The sequence below is a fragment of the Humulus lupulus genome, chromosome 7, assembly GCF_963169125.1.
Source record: "Humulus lupulus chromosome 7, drHumLupu1.1, whole genome shotgun sequence".
NCBI classification, from domain to species: Eukaryota; Viridiplantae; Streptophyta; class Magnoliopsida; order Rosales; family Cannabaceae; genus Humulus; species Humulus lupulus.
The window spans coordinates 128,686,270-128,707,715 of NC_084799.1; positions in this window are offsets into that span (position 1 = coordinate 128,686,270).

Consider the following 21,446-nt stretch of genomic DNA (forward strand, 5'->3'; position numbering starts at 1 on the left):
TTATTTCCAAACTGCCCAATATAATAATTGAGCGGTTTGAATTTTTGTCGGGTTATTCGAGTTGCATTTTTTTTTTCAGTTTTTTCGGTTTGGTTTGGACGATTTATTTGGGTAAGGCCGTTTGCCAAAACATTTGAACAACCCCTAATGTGAATTATATGAGTTATATTATGATATGACAACTTATGCATGTTTAGGAATATTAGATGTGCTTATAGGCCCGATTCTGTTAAAAAGGGCATTTTCGTAATTTTTGAATCGTTGAGGGTATATTTGTATTATGCATGCTTTATCAATGAGACCACATTAATATGTGGATATATTTGAGATGTGTGGCCTGAGGCGATCCTAGAAAGCAATTTGGCGGAAAAGTCACATTGGAGATAAATACCCAGCTTGGGGTGAGCCTAGGGGTATTTTAGTAATTTAGTACGTATTAGGGTTTACCGGGGATTGGAAATTTATTTGGTGATTATTTGAGTATGTCGGGATTAATCGAGAATTTATAGGGCCACTTAAGGATTAGCGAGAAATATGGTACATGGACAATTTTGCCCTTGGGGGCGTGAGGGAGTGAAGGTAAAGGCTAGGGACATTTTAGTCTTTTGCCTTGCCTTGGACTGCCTTAACTGCCTAGGGACCTTAGGAATCTAGACCAAGAAGAACAAATACTCTAAGCTCCACCCATTTTCTCTCTCACGTTCCCCTCTCTGTCCCTTGAGACTTAGTTGGGGTTTGAAGTATTTTGGAGGAATTTTACTTGGGAAGTTGAGGGTTGAAGGCTAGAATTGGGGTAAGATCAGCTTTGGGGTCAAAATCACTGTTGAGGTAAGCTTCCATTCTGTTTTGATTCAAGTTCATGGTTGAGTTTTAAGTATTAGCATATGTTTGGGTTTTTAGGACATTAAGTTATAATTGATGTGTTTTAGAGGCTATGGGTTGTTATTCGTTGTTTGTTTGAGTGGCTGGTATTGTTTTGATGGTTGGAATTGATTGAAATGTTGTTTTGGGAAGGTTTTAGGTCGGTTTGTGATTTCTGAAATCACAAGTTTTTTGGGTTTGCGGGGTTGCGCCGCGACGCTGTTCTTGGAGCGTCGCGACCTACATGAACTCAGCGGCTAGGACTGTTCTTTGAATCGCCTTAGCGCTATAGCGCTTGGTGGGCTACACTGCGGTGCGTGTCTTGGGAAATGAGGGATTGGGATCTTTGACTTGTAGAGGGTCGCGTCTCTTGCTAGGGGCGCCGCAACTCAAATGGAAAATTTAGGCCAAGTGGGGTTTTTAAGCTCGAGAACTCACATCTAAAGGCTCAGGAAGGATTCTAATACCCGGTTTAATAGAATTCGAGGTCTTGGGGGCTATGAATTTATCTTGAAGCTTTTAAATAGTTTAGTGCTTGATGGTTACTTATTATTATATTGAGACTAGGTTGTATTGTTAGGCTTGGGGGTAAGGATTGCTATTGGCATTGCCATACGCTGTCTGCTCGGGACTCAAGGTAAGAAAACTGCACCCGGGTTCTAATCGGGGCTTGGAAGGCTATAAATGGATATGACTGATTATAAATGTGATTATTCGATTAGCCATGCTTGTATATGCTGCATCTGATTGTGTATTATTCAATCTATATGTTTGATTATATCTAATCTGAAAGCTCGACCTAAGGGTGTTGGGGCCGACATCAAGCGTGTGGAACGCAGCTCGGCCTAAAAGAGTCGAGGTCGACAATAAGATTGGAGATCTTGGCCTAAAAGATCCAGGCATGAACGTCACTTAAATATTCAGAAGTGCTGACCTCACTTATCTAACTCATTGGCTGTTAAATTGGATTATGTGTTTGTTTGAGCAGACTGGTGTTGTTTATATTCTATTACTTATTGAATCTATTGATTTAAGTTTTCTTGCTGAGATTTGGCTCACAGGTGCTTTGTGGTGTAGGTAAGGGCAAGGTTAAGCTGGACAAGCCATGCGTTGGAGAGCTTCAGGGGCGGTGTGTACATATGCAGCCTACTCGACCGCCATGGTCGAGATAACTTCTGAGGAACTAGGGTTGAACTCTGTTTTTCTGCCTAGGATGGCTAGTTTGTATTTTATTTATGTTTTATCAGTCTGCAACCACTTTTTTGGATCCCATGTATAAACTAAACACTTTTAATGAAAAATGATTACTTCGTTGACCAAAACTCTTAATACCTAACCTTGGTTTAGTATTTAATTACACATTTAAGTCCAAATGACTCACTTAGCGAGTTTGGCTGAGAAAAATGATTATATGTAATTAATTAATTATTTGACTACTTAGTTCTTATTTGAAAACTTCATATTAGTTAAAATTAATATTAATCATATTCGTATTAATATTATGAGAAAGTTTAATATTATCTTAGTATAAGATAATTATTCAAATATGATAATATAAAATAAAGTTAATTATGAATTAAATGATATTTATTTTTTTGAAATAATATTAATAGATATATTGTCTTATTTAATTAAATAATCAAATGAGAAAATTGAGGAACACCATAGGACCACGTGGTAGTTACCATGTTCTTAAGATCTGAATTTGAATTGTTTAAATTCAATCTGTCAAATTATGATTAATTATGTTTCAATGATTAATCATTTAATTGTTATTATTTAATTTAATTAAAATAATAATTAAATAAAATATCCTAACTAATAAGATTTTGAAAGAGATATGTAAATAGTTTATTATCTCTAATTTTTCATACGGTGGATTTCGATTAAGAAATTTCTAAGCCTGAAATTTCGTGAAAAACTCTCAGCCTCCTCTCTTCTCCAAACAATCTAGATCTCAAGTGTTGAGAAATTCTAGAGAGCCTAAATTAAACATTTGTGAATCACACGTGCCGACACATGTTCTTGTGTGTTGAGGATAGACTTGGAAGACTACGGTGTGAGTCTGAAAAGATAGTTAGGATACTTGATAGGCATCAAGAGGTATTAGTCTCTTTTATTTGCAATGATTTAATGTATAGATATATGTATTGATCTTGCTTCGGTATTATTATTTTTAAATCTTGCACCCCCACCTTCCACTATCACTCTGATTTGTTATTTTAATACCAGCATAATTATGCTTTAAATCCTATGCAAATAAATCATTTAAGGACAAAAGTGTTAGGTTTTGTATGCACATTCAACTTCCGGACAAATTAAAGCATAAGTTCTTCAAGTATTCTCAGGGGATGCTTTTCTCCTTTGAGTAGAAGGTGTGAAAATAAGGTGATTTATGCAAGGGAAATTTGAGATTTTATGCTTGATGGGGGGTTGTAATTAAAAATAATGCTAGGCATTTTGATCATATGAAAATGATGCCAAAAGTTTTGACAGTACCCAAAATGCCTCTGCCACAATTCCTCTACCCTCTTCTCTTCCTTCTTCTCATTTCCTCCTTTCTCTCTCTTGGTTCACTCTCTCTCACTCACCTCACCTCACAGCACCACTAAGAGCACCACGGGTAGAGATCCCTGCACTACCAAAAGTCGAGCAACCCCCTAAGAGGAAGCCATTTGTAGAGATCAAGACCAAAGTAAATTTTGAGGAATCTTGGAGTAAAAACTTATGGGTAAGCAATTGTTTCTTAAATACTTGGATTAGTGATGTTTCCTTTAAACTTTTTGGGCATTTCGAATAGATCTGAGCAGTATTTGCACATATTTTTGGTTTTTGTTTTTGTTTTTTGTCGATCTACGTTTTCTGGAATTTTTCTGGGTTTGAGTTGTGCTCGATGGTTGCTTGATGCCTGCTCGATGGCATATAATTTTTTATGGTTGCATGCTTGCTCGATGGTTACTCGGTACCTGATCGATGCAAGCTTGATGGTAATGTGCATTCTCACTATTTCATGCATGCTCGATGATTATTCGATGCTTACTCAATGATGGCTCGATGGTCATGTGCATTCTCACGATTCATACATTCTCGATTGTTACTCGATGAATGCTTGATATAAGCTTGATGGCAGTGTGATTGTGCATGTTTTCATACATGCTCGATTATTACTTGATGCCTGCTCGATATAAGTTCGATGGCAGTGTGATTTTGCATGTTTTCATGCATGCTCGATGGTGTGCATTTTCATTCTGTATTTTGGTGTGCTCGATGGGTATTATTTCTTGCTCAATGGTCGTTGAGGCATACTCGATGGCATCCGCAACGCATGTTTGTTGATTTTTTTTTCTAGTTTTTCAGCTAGTTGTATTTGTGTTTTTTTTTTTATTTCAGGTTCTATTGTTTACGTATTTGTTTCTTACAACGGTGTTTGGGAAACAGATGGTAGGAAATGGTATTTTAAGGATGTTGAAGGTGAAGTGATACCAATAGAGAATGATGTCACTTACTTGCAACTACTTGACATACTGCACGAGACATTTCAGGTGGATAGAGAGGTGTATGAATTGAAACTCGAGGTGCCGTACGTATGCGGCGACCAACCAATTGCATCAGTTCAATTGAGGAATGATCATCAAGTTCGTGTATTCTTAGGAATAAGCTTGAAAGAATGGATAACCTTATGTGTGACTACAGTTAAGAAGAATGTCATATCAGATCCTTCTTTTAGTGTGAACAAAAAAGACACGACCAGTGTCGACCCATCTCCTGCAGGTAGTAGTTACAAGCATCTTAGCGAGGTGGGCATTTTGTTCCAGTTACTAATCTGATGTGCTTGAGGCATATGAATATGATCACTATGTGAATATGATGCTTGATATACCACATGGAGGTCCCACAGGTGTGCTCAAAGTTATATATTGTTCAGCTTGATATACCACATGGAGGTCCCACAGGTGTGCTGGAGGCATATGAATACGATCACTATGTGAATGATGATCCAATTGGTAATTTCTTTGAAGATAATGATGATGGTTCTGAGGATGACTCGTATTATAGTGTAGATGTTTCAAATGAGGAGTTAGACATTTCCCATGCCTAACAAGTAGAAGAAGAGTCAGGACTGCCTCTTGCACAGGCACACATCCCAACTCAAGGACGCCGAACACCTGCCAGAAGCAATAACATCCTGCTAGGATAGAAGATAGCACTAGGTGGAGGGAGACAATTGTATCAAGAGAAGAACACACTAGATGGACTACTCCAATGTTTACAAAAGAAGATATTGAGGCATCTGCCAAAACTCATTCCTCCTCATCTGGTGCACCAATGGGAGAAATATATGTTGGGAATACTTTTGAGGACAAGATTAATTTAAAACCCAAAGTTGCTCTATTTGTAATGAAGAATAACTTTGAGTATATGGTGAAAATTTCTGATACTGACATGTGGTATATCACATGCAAAGATTCTAACTATTGTTGGAGACTGAGAGGGAAAAAATTACCAATGTCCCCCATGTTTGAGATCACAGTGTACAAGAGCGTACACACATACTCACTAGAAGTGCAACAAAAAGGTCAACGTCAAGCTACACCATGGGTCTTTGGGCATCTTATAAAGAACAAATATGCAATTGATGGGACCAGCTACATGGAAAACAACATAAAGGTGGATATGAAGAAAAATTTTGGTATTGACATGATTTATGAAAAGGAATGGAGATGTGGAGAGAAGGCACATACGTAGGTTATGGGGACATATGAAGATTCGTATTGTAAGTTGCCATCCTACTTACACATGTTGCAGCAAAAGAATCCAGGTATAATTACTGATTTTGTCACTGAAGATGGTCGTTTCCTATATTGCTTATTTTCCCTTGGAGTTTGTAGGAGGGATTCAGATTTCACCGTCCTGTGATATGTGTGGATGTCATGTTCTTGAAGAACAAGTACAGTGGCCATATGCTATGTGTCGTTGCTTTGGATGCGAATAGTCATTTATATCCAATTGTGATCGGTTTGGTGGATAGTGAGAACCACAACTCGTGGAAATATTTCATGACAAAGATGAAGGAAGCCACTAGGGACATTGATGACCTGGCTTTCGTGTTAGATAAGCACGCTAGCATTATTCATGCTCTAGAGGCTGTCTTTCCTGATGCCTACCATGGTGCATGCTACCATCACATCAATATGAATGTGAAAGCTAAGTTCAAAACTGATCACTGTCACAATGAGATGTGGGCAGCAACCTATGCATGGAAGAAAACCGAATTGCTAAAGCATTTTGAAAATATTAAGCGAATGGATCCTCCCATAGCTGCCTATCTGGAGGGAATTGGTTTCGATAAGTGGTCTCATCCTTTCTTTCCTAGAAAATGATGCAATATAATGACAAGCAACTATGCTGAAAGCTTCAACAACAAGACCCAGGATGCAAGAACCTTTCCAATACAATTTTTTCATAATTCATTCGGTTCACACTACAGTCTTAGTTTTCTGAATGACGTAGTGGGACAGAGAAGACTACCACCAAATTATCCACCCTGATGGAGGCAGATGTATCGAACAATGCTGACAAAGGAAGGTTCATGAATGTCTATGCCCTTGGCCAATTTGAGTTTCATGTAACTGGTGCAGACAGTGATGTTAAGTTGAATTTGATGACGAAATCATGCTCATGTGGGGTATTCCAGCTCATAGGCACACCTTGTCCCCATGCAGTTGCTGTAGCTATAGAGCATGGGGTGAACTTTACTCTGTGTGTTCACCATTTTACACCATTGAGTCATGTGGAATTCGTACAAAGAAACCATTTACCCAACTGGGAACAAGGATGATTGGATACTTCCAGATGACATTAAGAATATGGTAGTTGGTGTACCCGTAGAGAAACAACAAGTTGGTCGTCCAAAGAAGCCAAAGCTGGGAAGACCAAGGACAAACCATTGGCCATCTGGCGGGGAAAAAGATATGAAAATGCGTAAGTGCAGTAGATGCGGTGGTCGTGGCCACAACAAGTCCTCATGCAAAGCTCGGCTCTGAGTATAATTTTTGTTGTATTTTATTTAAACTGGATTGGTCAGGTTATTTTTTATGTTTTTTATTATTGTTAATGAGTTTTTGTCGCTTGAATTTTTAGTGCTAATTTTTGCTAATGAATAAAACTCAATGCATGCTCGATGGAAGCTCGATTCATGCTTGACGAGTACTTGACGCTTGGATTTTAACTGCTAATTGTCGTTAATGATTTGCATGCTCGATACCCAATTTTTTTTTATAACTTAAATTTTAAGCAAAGGAATATAACAAGAAGAGAATGTTCAATGCCTAACATTCTGATACCATAAGTCAACTTTCCACTTGTTTATGAACAACTCCATGTTGTCATCGCAGATCGTATGAAGTGGTAGCCTACCCAATAAGTGCGCAATGTGCTTGATGGCGTACACGCAACAGTCTCCACTGTGAATGAAATACAAACTGCATTAGTAACAAAATCAACATAAAATTTAATTTAAACCAAGAATTTTGATTACCTGACTTTGGTTTGGGGTACTCAATCAATTGGCATTCAATTTACCTTGAACTCTTTGCATCTTTTAGCTCCAGGTGGAATCATCAACCGAGGATCGTTCTTGAAAAGATGTGACTGCAATAACAGCGATGGGAACAAAGTAGACCGTGATTTCATAAAGGATTGCAGTTGTTTATCACTTATCACCGTCACGTCTGAATTATAAACATTCAGAGTCCAAGTAGAAATGGATGCTTCAACTGCAAACCAATGCACTTGAAGGTAGTTCTAGCACCAATATACAGTGTCTACTCCCTTCCACGATGCCAGAAATTGATTGCCAATTGTAATGCCCCAAACATTTCTAAGACCTCGGACCATTAAGAACTATTAAGACATAGCTACTAATTTGAATACATACATAAGAAATAACATAACTTTATTCAAAACCCAAAATATTGTACGAAATACAAATTAAAGTGTGGGATCCCATTGTTTAATGCATAAAACATAAACTTTAAATCAATTATTTAATTACTAAGTGCGGAAATACATAAATGATTAATTTAAAAGGCTTAAAAACAACGTCATCCTCGATCTTCCAGCAGTCCATTCAATCCATTCATCCTCAACACACATGCCAAGCTCCCACGAATCTGTCCCGTCTTCCAAGTTCATTTTCCTGCACCATCTAAAAAGAAAGGAATGAGCCTAATGCCTAGCAAGGAAAATCTACTAAAAACATATATGTCATAAATCATAAAACATAAGACTATATCATAAAGCATATACTATAAAACATATGACTATAAAAACGTATATCATATAGGACTACAATATTAATGACCATAACTCATTAACGTGGTATGTGATAAAACCATCTAGGTCCTTAGTCTATTGATCGAGGTAGGTTAGATCACAACTATAGTATATGATAACTCATCTAGGTCCTCTGTCTACTAATCGAGGTAGGGTAAATCATAACTCTAAACCACGAAAATGATAAAAATTCTTGGGGCCTGCTATCTAAGCAATTCATATGCCCAAGCGACTACAAAACATATATCATATCACATATCATATCGTAGCATAAAACATATCATAACATAAACATATAAACAGATATAATCTAACCTATTTTCCTTACCAAAAACCAGGTTATGGAGACAAGAACGGGATTTGGAGCATTCCTAAAATGAATAGTAAATCATGAGTTTCTAAAGAAAAAGGAGAAGAAAAAGAGAACTAAACAATCAAAGTGGAAATTTACCGAAAACCTTAAGTTTCAAAGAACTTAAACACCTAACCAAGAATCATAACAAAGAGTTAGGATCTGAAAGAAAACTAAAGAACTATGAAGAGCTGAACTTGAGGATAAGAATAACACTCTATCTTACTTCCCAAGTGTTTAGAAAACCTTAGATTGGAAAAGCTTTTAACCCAAAACCCAATTGTTTTCTTTCTATAGTAAACTTAGCAGCTTGGAGGCTATGAATAATGCTTGAATAATTAGTGAAATGGCTGAGTACTAGGTCCTATTTATAGAGTTCAAGGAGTGAAACTAACCCCTTTTTGAATGAATATAAAATGAAAAAGATTTGAATTTTCATTCAACAGATGCCCATAACTCGGTCAAAGACGTTCAAGTGGTTAAGGCTGTTTTCAAATTTAAATCCACAAAGTATTCAAAAATGTGTGCCAAGGGCAATACACCGCCTACCCTGGGTAATATATCGCCTGGACCTATATTTCGAGCCTTCGTACTTTCGTTCGTGCGAAGTTGACATGTTTTCTGTATCTCCCGTAGGTGATATATCAGCCCCAATAGCTGCGATATATCGTCATACGTTGATATATATCAAATGCGTATTTGCACTCTTTCAACATATTTTGAATTGATTAAACAACTTTGACTGAGTAAAAATGTGATCCTAACAGCCGCTGGAATGTTCTAGAGCTTCTAGATCTTTCTTTTAATAAAACTATTCATAAAAAATACGTCAATCCTTAATAAACATGCTTGTGACAAGTGTCACATTCTTATTAATTCTATCTAAATCTTAGGTTATTATAAACAATATTTCTAGGACCAGCAATATTAATCAAACCTTATGTTATAATTAATATTTCTAAACTATAGGTCAAACTTAAAAAATCCATAACTATTGCTATGAGTTTCCAACTAAGTCCTGGCTTGAACCAAAATCCACAGAAACTAACATACTACAAGCTACTACTAGCTACTACTTCTACTATCTAGCTAAGTAAAATTCTGAGACACTACATCAATGCCCATAATCATTGACATCACATTCGAATCGCAGAAAAACCTTTTCTTATCCTCCTCCTTGGCATTCTGATATGCATCATAAAGGGCCAGTACAACTTGCAAGAACATAATATTCATCACAATAACATCTTGCCGATACACCCCAGGATAGAACTGGCGACACCTACGTAGCATATGCTTGGGCGCATCAATGTGCTGCAAAAATATTAGGAAAGCAATTGTTAAAACATATGCCTCTACCCCTATCGAACCCAAATTATAGTTTCTAGGACCAAACCATCTTCCTCTACCAATTGAACACTCATCGAACCCTATCGAACCTACATTGAACACAAATTATAGTTTCCGGGACCAAACCATCTGCCTCTACCCATTGAATCAACATCAAACCCTATCGAACCTACATCAAACCCAAATTATAGTTTTAGGACCAAACCATCTGCCTCTACCCATCAAACCAACATCGAACCCAAATTATAGTTTCTAGGACCAAACCATCTGCCTCTACCCATCGAACCAACATCGAACCATATCGAACCCCTATCGAACCCAATTTGAAGTTACTAGGACCAAACCATCAGCCTCTACTCATCGAAACAACGTCGAACCCTATCAAACCCAATTTGAAGCTACTAGGACCAAACCATCTGCCTCTACTCATTGAACCAACATCGAACCCCTATCAAACCCAATTTGAAGCTACTAGGACCAAACCATCAGCCTCTACCCATAGAACCATCATCGAACCCAATCGAACCCAATGTTTAGAAATACATACCAGATAAAAGATATTAAAAAAATTACTTACTTCATCATCGATCCAAAACTATGGTGTCATAAGCGTCAGAAACCAACTCGAACCATGCACACTAATTTGGGCATCCCTCTTCGTCGTCCTGTACTATGTAGCAAGTGGCTTCTTCATATGGTCGAGGACTAATGTCACGTCATCAATCCCATCCACACGAGCTTTCTTCCTAGTTGGATCAGTGTAGTCTTCAAATTTCTTAGGTTTGCGTCTTTTCCTCATGGCCAATTCAAACTCTATCCCAGTAACATCCCCAGGTTCTATAATAGCAACACCTGGGGTCTCAGGATCTGCTGTGAGTACTATCGAGGGAGGAGTGCCTATGTCATGTACGGCAAAATCATCTAGGAGGTCAAGTGAGTCAGAATCATAATCATTCTTCGTCGTGTCTCTTCGAAGATCTTGTACAAATGTCAAGATCTTATCAACAACATCCATGATGACCGCCTGCATCTGTAGGACGATATCTTGACGACTCTCGACTCGCTCCAACCTCTCCAATACCACCTGTAAATCAGGTTGATCGGGACTGGGGTGTACCGATGAGGCCGGGGCCAAGGGTGTGGGGTTGATGGGGACTGAGGTATCATCATCATCAGGGCCAGCATCAACAAAAATATTGGTTGCCTTTGCAACCTTCTCAAAATCAGTGGGAGTTTCTGGCTCTTCTTCTTGGCCCAGTCAAGAATACAAGGGAGCATCACCCTGAGTTAGAGCGCTATAATAATCTATCTCCGAAGGCCGGGCTTCAACATGGACAACACAATCAACTGCATCAAACACAAAGCATTAAGTTAGTTTGAAACCAACACAAAATAATGTATTTTGACATAATATAGAAGAACTTACGCTAGTCTTCTTGAACATCGGTGCAAGGCCGGCCTTCGAAATAAGACACTCCTTAGTGCTCGACCAACTGAGCATCCTCGGAAATTGGTTTCCATGGTTAATACCATACTCACGTCCAAACTGTTGGATGGCCTTGTATGCCCAATGCTGCAATGCAGGGACATAACAATACAAATTGTATTTTGCTTCTTTCTGTTTCCCCTTAACTTCCTTCTTCTTCTCATAGTTCCTCTTCTGATGATGCATGTCTTTTTGACATGCATCCATAAGCTTGTTAAAAGACACCTTCCCCCATGGGTAAGTAAAGAAGTACTCAGTGTTGTCCACCATCTTCAGTGAATTTATCCAGACATTTAACTTGCCCTCTAATGCAAGTAAAAACTCCTCAACAAAGAAACATAGGCCCAACTTGTAGGCATCTTCAACTACAATGCAGTTTTTTAAAGCAGCCTCCAAATGAATTATCTTCACCATTTCTTCATCATTAAAGTACTCCTTGATTAAGCGGTCACTACTCAAGTGTTTCTTCAAATCAATCTCAGATGGCCCGACACTGAAGTTAAACCTCGTAACCAAAGCAAACTCACCTCTACCAAATCTACAGGGTCTAGATCCCAAATGGAAATGCTACTCATCCTCTTTGTTGCACTGGATCTTGCGTAACATTAATTGATGTATGAGAGATGCAGAGAAGTCCAACTTCTCAGCCACGAAAAATTGTTTGAAAGGGGATTCCTTCACCCTTTCTATCAACCCGAGATCCTCAAACTTGTCCTTGATTGTTTTAAAGTAACCATTAACCATGTATGTGACTCGACCGGGAAAGTGATCTATCAAGAGAAAAAGAAACTTCGACATCTGCAAAAAAAAAATATATAATACAGTTAAACCGATTCACATGAAAAATCCATCAAAAAAATTAATGCAACCATTAAACCCCTATCGAGTACCCATCGAACCGAAAAACAAGACATTTCCATAAAATCACACCCCATCGAATCAGCCTACAATATCCATCGAACCACTATTGAGCTTGCATCGAACCACTTCAACATTACCTTGTACCCCAGATGGCCTACCCTATCGAACCTAGACAACACCCCCATCGAAGACCCATCGAGTATGCATCGAACCCCCTAAATTCCTACCCGATCAAGCCTCTATCGAGAATGCATCGAATCCTACTGACCATGCACCAGGGACCCCTAAGCCCCACCCTATTGAACCAACCTCGAGCATGCATCGAATCACCATCGAACCTGCTTTTGGAACCCCTAAGGCCCACCCTATCGAACCAAACCCGAGCATGCATCGAACCAACATCAAACACCATCAAACCCAACAAAATACCCAACCCATCAAGCATGCATCGAACCCCCATCAAGCATGCATCGAATCCCTCAATCTTAAAGCTGGAACCCCTAATGGGCCTACCCTATGGAACCCATGCATTGAACCCCCATCGAACATGCATCAAACCCACAAAAGCATAAACCTGGAACCCCAAATGACCTAACCTATCGAACCCAATGGAGCATGCATCGAAACCTATCGAGCCTAAACTTGGAACCCTTAATGACTTAACCTATCGAGCTTATCTAGCATGCATCGAACCACCATCGAGCATCCTAACCAGAACCACAAAAATACCCAGAATTCACTCTCAACATACCCACACTAATCCATACAATAACCAATTGGATTCAAACTCAAAACCAGACACAAACACACAAACAATCCTAAAATATAACACTACAAACACAAATTGAATGAAATAAAAAATAAGTGGTTACCTTTGTAATGTTAAACGAGAGGGATGATATGAGCTCGTGGAGAGGGAGAAACTCGAACCCCTATTGAACGTGGGTTTTGGTATAGATTGAGAGGCGAGAGAGGGACGAGCCGTGATGAGGGGGAATTGCTTGTGAGTTTTTTATGCGAGATTGAGAGACAAGGGATGAGAGGGACAAATGGAGGCTTCGATGGAGGCGACACAGTGGTGAGACGGAGGCTTCGACGACGAGGATGTTTTTGGCTAGTTTTAGGTGAGTTGGGCAGGGGAGATGAACCGAGAGAGTGAGAGAGAGAAAGGAGCAATCAAAATTGAGGGGGGGGGGGGGGGGAATTGTGTTATGGGTATTTTGGGTATGCTCAAAAGAATTGGCATTATTTTGAAATGATAAAAATCTCTAGCAGTTTTTTGAATTAGTACCCCTCATTAAGCATAAAAACTAAAATTTCCCTTATGAAATAGCCTTTTAGGATATATATATATATGTGAATGTATAACCACCCATCTTAGGGAACTACGTAGCCACCCATACAATAAAATGTAGTTTTTGAAATGATTCAGGTACGTTTTCCAAAAGGCACAAGAAATTCAAAGGTTTTCTAGGTTTATGTGATTTTAAAATACAAATGTGCCTTTAATTAGAAGCCATGCCACATGAAGTCTTGTTAGAGGAATAATATGCTCCAATGGAAATAATGGAAAATCATATACAACTCTAGACAAAATATTTTAATGGAGAAGATGATAGATAAAATAAGTGTTACAACTCAATTGCAAAAGTTACAAATAAATAGAAAAGATGATGATGTAAAAGAAGAAAGATACAACTCAAAACATAATTATTACAATTAAACAGAAAGAGAAGATGACAGATATATAGAAAATACAACTCAAGGCATAAACAATACAAATAAATAAACTAGAAAAAAAAAATAAGAACAAAAGATAAGTAGAACAATAGCAATAAGAACAAAAGATAACAAGAACAATAGCAATAAGAAGATTACTATTACACTCACACCACCTTAAGTGTAGAGTAGTGGGGATCACTAACTTGAACAAAGTTCAAGACCTCAAAAGCTTATTTCCCCTATTCTATAAGCACTAAGGGAACTCTCAAAGGAAAATAACTCTCTAGAATTATCAAGCCTTTTGGTGAATTTATAGCCAAGTGCTTTAGTGGATAGAAATGGCGTGTCTTACAAGTGAGCACTAGACTCTTATTTGTAGAGTTTTAAGACACCCTTTGAATTTTGAATTCCACCAACCCCCTTGACTATTACCAATGTTAAATTGAGTGTTTATGGAATTAAAATGAAAATTTGGGGTTACTTGAGTTGTTCAAAACATTCAAATTGATCAATGTGCAAAATGGGATTTGGCTATGAACACCCCAGGTTGCAGCCTGGGATACTCTAGGTCGCTGCCTACCTTCCAATTTTACACATTTTCACAAAAAACATCTCAAACCTTTCCCAAATGATTTTGTATCCTCCATACACCTAATAGAAGTTAAAATCATATCTTCAACATCCATATCACATTATGGCTTATGAAATCCAATTTTAGAAATGTGTAACTCTCAATCTACACATTATTTGGGCGATCTTTTAGGAGTTACAAAATATTATTGATTTTGTAAGATATGTAACCCCAAAAGCATGTTACAAACTTGGACACACATTTGTCCAATTTATATGTAACTCTCAATAATATGTTACAATGTGTGACAAACACATTTGTGACATTATTTAATCTAAACATTATATTATATAAAATAATATAACATTCCCCCACTAGATTGAATAATCCTTCTAATCTAATACTTATTTAATCAATAAAACATTATATTTAAAGTATAACATTTCCCCACTTGATTAAATTATTACTCTCTCCTATAAGAACCATTGCATTAGTGCATAAAGTAAAGTGTCTTTCAACTTGAACTTTACTATAGTGTAATTACTACAAAGTTTGTTGAAAATTTTGTTGCACTAGGCATTGAACCAACTTTCCTTAGTAACAAACCGGTGGTAACACACACACCTTTGCTATGTTCACTTGAGACCTCAATGTCTCGCTTTGCACCGTTAATGGCCATGTGCACTTTCCATTCATAGATTTTCTTGAGAATGACTCTTAATTCTCACGAGGGACAACACCACCTCTAGATCTATATAGGTATAACTCTTACAATATTTTGTACCCTAAAATACGTGTCTATGATCAGTAAAATTTGATGTGCAAGTATACACAATCGATTCAAGTAATAAAATAGTAAGAAAAGTATTGTTCCCACAAGGACTATCAACCAATTACCAATAATTGCTTTCAAATTTCTATTTGGTTTTCGAAAATAGAATGATTTTTTTAACTAAGTCTTAAAATTAAAATAAACTTTACAATAATAAAAATTGATTTAATAATTAAAAACCTATGGCATTAACTTCATCAACTTTTCATTCAATTAATTTTACTAATAAATTCTCAATCTCTTCTTCCTATTCAAATAGCAGGCTAACAAAAATTGATTCTTATTCTTTCTGAAGATATAAGATCTCAACCTATATGCATGTTTTATACATCTTTGTGATAAACTTAAACACATAACAGACGTTAAGCATAGAAACCTAATTACTACACAAGCCATACAGGTACTTTCGTCTAATATTGTAATGACCCAACTAATTCTAGACTTTGGACCATTAATAACTATTATACATAGACATTAATCTTACGAAAACATACATATGAAATAGTCATAACTTTATTAAAAACTGTAAAATAAAGGTTAACATAAAATTCGGAACATGATATGGGATCCCATTGTTTGAAAATAAAATAAAACATGACTTAAATCTTAAATAAATTGGTTACAAAATCAAGTGCGGAAATACATAGAAAATCATAATTAAAAGACTTAAACAACTTCGTCCTCGAATTGTTTACGCAGTCCACCGAATCCATTCTCTCTCAATACACATTCCCAAGCTGTCAAGAATCTTCCCGCTGCCATAATTATTTTCCTGCACATATAACATAAAGGAATGAGCCTAATGCCCAGCAAGGAAAATCTACTACAAGCATGAAACATAAACATAAACATAAACTATAACATATACTATCAACATATATCATCATTCTAACCCATGTACATGGTAAACATTGGGGTTTGCTAACTAAGCAACTATAAGCCTCAAACTACAATGAGGTTTGCTAGCTAAGCAACTATAAGGCCCAAGAACATAATAGTGTTGGGGTTTGTTATTTAAGCAACTATAAGCCCAAAAACATACATATATCATAACATATAAAAACATACTATAGCATAATCATATAAGCATATAATAAATATCCTATTTTCCTTACCAAATACCAGGATGTGAGAACAAGGACAGGATTTTGGAACACTCCTAAAAACCATTAATGAGAAGGTGAGCATTTCTAAAAGAAGGAGATGAAAAATAAATGAATCTAAACCACCGAGAAGAAGAACTTACCGAAAAGAACCTCAAGTTCAAAGAACTTAGATGCCTAACCACGAATGAAAACAGCGAGTTAGGAATTGAGTAGAGAAAACTATAAGAACTAATGAAACAATACAGAAAGGAACTAGGAATAAGAATACCTTTGAATGCACTATAACCGAACTACACCTCGATATCGAAATACACACTATTATCCTTACTTCCCAAGTGTTTAATAAGCTTAAGATGATAAAGCTTATAACCCCAACCCAAGTGTTTGACACTCTAAAGTAAACCTAGCTTCTTGAAGGCTCTGAACTCAGCTTGAAGAATGAAGAAATGGCTGGGTACTAGGTCCTATTTATAGTGTTCAAGAAGGAAAAGATCTTCTTTTAGCTTGAGTAAAAATAATGACTTTTTAATTGAAAAACATTTTAATATCCGTTCAGCAGAGGCTTGAGACTCGGTCAAAAGATTCTGGGGCTTATCAAGAAGTTATGGAATAAATGAGCTCGGTTTCAAAATTATTCAAAAATAATGCCCTAGAGCCAATATATCGCCCATGCTAGGCGATATATCGCCTGGGCTGATATTCCCTAGGCTCGTCGAAGTGGTCGTGTGAAGTTATGTGTTTTTGTATTCCCCAAGTGGCGATATATCGCCCCCTAGAGCCGCGATATATCAGCATACGTTGAAATATTATACACATAATTGCACTTTTTCAACCTAATTTGAATTGAGTAAACAACTTTGAATGAGTCCTATAACGATTTCAAAGCTGCTGGCAGACTCTGGGATTTTCAAATATTACTTTTAATAAACTATTCCTCAAAAATACTTAATTTCTCAATAAACATGTCCATGACAAGTGTCATGATCTTATTGGGTCTATCTAAACCTTATAGTATAATAAATATCATCTTCATAATCAGCTATACTAATCAAAACTTATGTTATAATTAATATTCTTAAACTATAGGTTAAACTTATAAAATCTACAAGTGTTACTACGAGTGTCCAACTAAGTCCCGGCTTGAACCAAAATCCACTGTAATAAACCTACTACAACTTTTACTAGCTATTATTACTACTACTACTTCAAATATAACTAGCTAAGTAAAGTTCTTGGACTATACAATTCTCCCCTACTAAAAAGAATTTCATCCTCGAAATTTACTTACCACACAATTACAGATACCGGGCTAACATGTCCTCCTCCAATTCCCACGTTGCCTCCCGTTCAGAACTATTACTCCATAGGACTTTGACTATCAGAATACTCTTGGACCGTAACTGCTTCATTCCTCTTTCTAGGATGCTAACCGGTCGTTCCTCGTATCTCAACTCTTTCTGGAGTGCTATTGTATCGTACTTGAGGACGTGAGATGGGTCTGACACATACTTTCGTAGCATTGAGATGTGGAAAACGTTGTGGCTATCTGCTAGGGCTGGCAGTAGGGCTAGTCTATATGCAACTTCTCCCACTTTGTCCAATATCTCTAAAGGACCTATAAACCGGGGACTAAGCTTGCCTTTCTTCCCAAACCGCTTCACACCTTTCATAGGAGATAGCTTTAGAAAGACTTGATCTTTGACTTTGAATTCCACATCGCGTCTCTTGGCATCCGCATAGCTTTTCTGAAAGCTTTGAGCAGCGAGCATATGCTTTCTAATCAGCGCTACTACTTCTTGATCTTTTCTAACAGCTTCGGGACCGAGAAGCTAATTTTCTCCTACCTCGTCCCAATGTAACGGCGATCGGCACCTTCTTCCATAAAGTAACTCATAAGGTGCCACCCCGATCGTTTACTGGTAGCTATTGTTGTAGGAAATCTCTATCAGTGGTAAGTGCTTATTCCATGATCCTCCGAAATCAAGTACATAAGCGCGCAACATATCTTCTAAAATATGAATCGTATGCTTGGACTGACCGTCTGTTTGAGGATGAAAAGTTGTACTAAGACTTAACTTAGTACCCATGGCTTGCTGTAAACTTCCCCAAAATCTCGATGTAAACACCGATCCTCTATCTGACACTATTGTCTTGGGGTTTCCGTGCAACCTTACTATCTCTTGGACATAGATGTATGCGTATTGATCCGATGTGTATGAGGTCTTAACAGGCAGGAAATGAGCAGATTTGGTTAGTCTATCTATTACTACCCAAGCCGAATCACGCTGCTTACTTGTTCGTGGCAAACCTGTCATGAAATCCATAGCTATATCGTCCCATTTCCATTCTGGTACACTAAGCGGTTGCAATAAGACTGTAGGCCACTGATGCTCTGCTTTCACTTGTTGGCATATTAAACACTCAGACACAAATTCTGTTATGTCCTTCTTCATCCCTGGCCACCAATCCATTGCCTTGATGTCGTGTGTCGTCTTGGTCGACCCTGGGTGAACTGAGTACGAGGTACTGTGCACTTCTTCTAGAATCGTCATCTTAATCCTTTGATCATTTGGCACGCATACCCGATCCTTATATCTCAATAACCCTTGACTTGATATTGAGAAATTTGTGGCCTTACCTTCCCGATGCATCCCTATGCACTACTAATGTGTCATCATGCTCTTGTCCATTACTTATATCTTATAGCAGATTTGACTGGATAGACAAATTAGCGAGCTTACCGACAACTATTTCTATTCCGGCACTGATCAGCTCCTACTGTAGAGGCTTTTCCATTCCGGCTAGTGCTGCTAAACTTCCATAACTCTTCCTACTTAGCGCATCGGCAACTACGTTTGCCTTTCTCGGGTGGTATAGGATTTCACAATCATAATCCTTCACTAGCTCTAACCACCTGTGCTACCTCATGTTGAGCTCCTTCTGAGTGAAGAAGTACTTTAAACTTTTGTGGTCCGTATAAATCTTGCACCGTTCTCCATAAAGATAATGGCGCCAGATTTTCAACGCAAAGACCAACGCTGCCAACTCCATATCATAAGTTGGATAGCGTTGTTCGTACTCCTTCAGCTGCCGTGAGGCATAGGCTATCACCTTGTCATTCTGCATCAGCACGCAACCCAACCCTTGCTTCGACGCATCACAGTAGACTACAAACTTATTGTTGGGTGTCGGTACACAGAGTATTGGTGCTGAGCAAAGCTTATCCTTAGGCAACTGGAAGCTTTCTTCAGATTTATCAGTCCAGTTGAACCTCTGCTGCTTCTGGGTCAGGTTGGTGAGTGGAGTGGCTATCTTAGAAAAGCCCTCTACGAACCTCCTATAACAACCTGCTAATCCCAGAAAGCTCCTTACTTCGGATGCGTTCTTTGGTCTTGGCTAATCCTTCACAACCTCTACCTTGGATGGGTCTACTGCAACTCCGTCCTTGGATATAATGTGCCCGGGAACGCCACTTTCGATAGCCAAAACTCGCATTTCTTTAACTTGGAGTAGAGTTGATGTTCCTTCAGTCATGATAAGATCATCCTCAAATGTTCCTCATGCTCGACTTTGCCTTTTGAGTATACTAAGATGTCGTCGATGAACACTACAATGAATCTATCCAAGTAATCCTTAAAGACCCTATTCATTAAGTCCATAAATGCGGCTGGAGCGTTGGTAAGACCGAAAGACATAACTAAGAGCTCGTAATTCCCATAGCGAGTTCTAAAAGTTGTCTTAGGAATATCCTCTCCCCGCACCTTGAGCTGATGGTACTGGGACCGTAAATCAATCTTTGAAAACACGGTCACACCTCAGAGTTGATCAAACAAGTCATCAATTCAGGGTAGCAGGTACTTATTCTTAATCGTTACCTTATTCAGCTCGCGGTAATCTATGCACATCTGCATGCTTCTGTCCTTTTTCTTCACAAATAGAACCAGTGCCCCCCATGGAGAATGGCTTGGTCTAATGAAACCCAAGTCTAGGAGTTCTTGTAGCTGTGTCTTTAACTCCTTGAGTTCTGTAGGTGCCATCCGGTATAGTGCCTTAGAGATAGGCTCGGTGCCCGGTACTAAATCGATCGTAAAGTCAATTCCCGAGTCGGCAGCAACCCTGATAAGTCATCAAGAAATACTTCTGAGAATTCTCTTACAATACGGACGTCTCTAATTTTAAGCGGTTTTTCCTTTACTACATTTGTGATGTTGGCTAAGAATGCTTGACATCCTTTTTCTATCATCCTTTGAGCTTTGAGAGATGATAGTAGCGGGGTGCGTAGTCCTGAAATTTGTCCCATGAAGCATAGTCTCTGGCCGTCAGGAGTCTTGAACGTAGCCTTCTTGCGTTTGCAATCGATGGTTGCACCATGCCTTGCTAGCTAGTCCATTCCTAATATTACGTCAAAGTCCTTGATCTCCAGTTCTATCAGGTCTCCTTCTAGTTCTATGTACTCAATCTTGATTGGTACGCGTCGTACTATCCGTGATGATATAACTACTTTGCCCGAAGGCAACTCGGTTACAAACCTAGTTCTAAATCTTTCACAAGGTTTGTCTAGTTTTTCTATCATTCCTAACGAGATATACAAATTAATGGCTCCCGAATCAAATAATATTTAACATATATTATTGAGGATAGAAACCTGACCTGTGACCACCTTAATGCTAGCATCAACCTCTCTTTGGGTTAAGGCAAATACCCTGGCAGGAACCATCTTGTCTTCCTTTTTCCCTCTGGCTTGAGCTGAGGACATTCTTTCTTTCGGTGTCCTTCTTGACCACAGTTGTAACATCCCTTGGTGTTTTCCCGGCATTCACCAGGATGTTTCTTCTGACACTTAGTACACTGCGGGTACTCTACATAACCCGACCTGTTACCTCCATTATTCGTCCATGCCCTCTTATCGTTGCCAGACTGCTTATTGTCAGGATGCCTTCTTTTCTGACCGTTATTGTTGTTGCTGGACT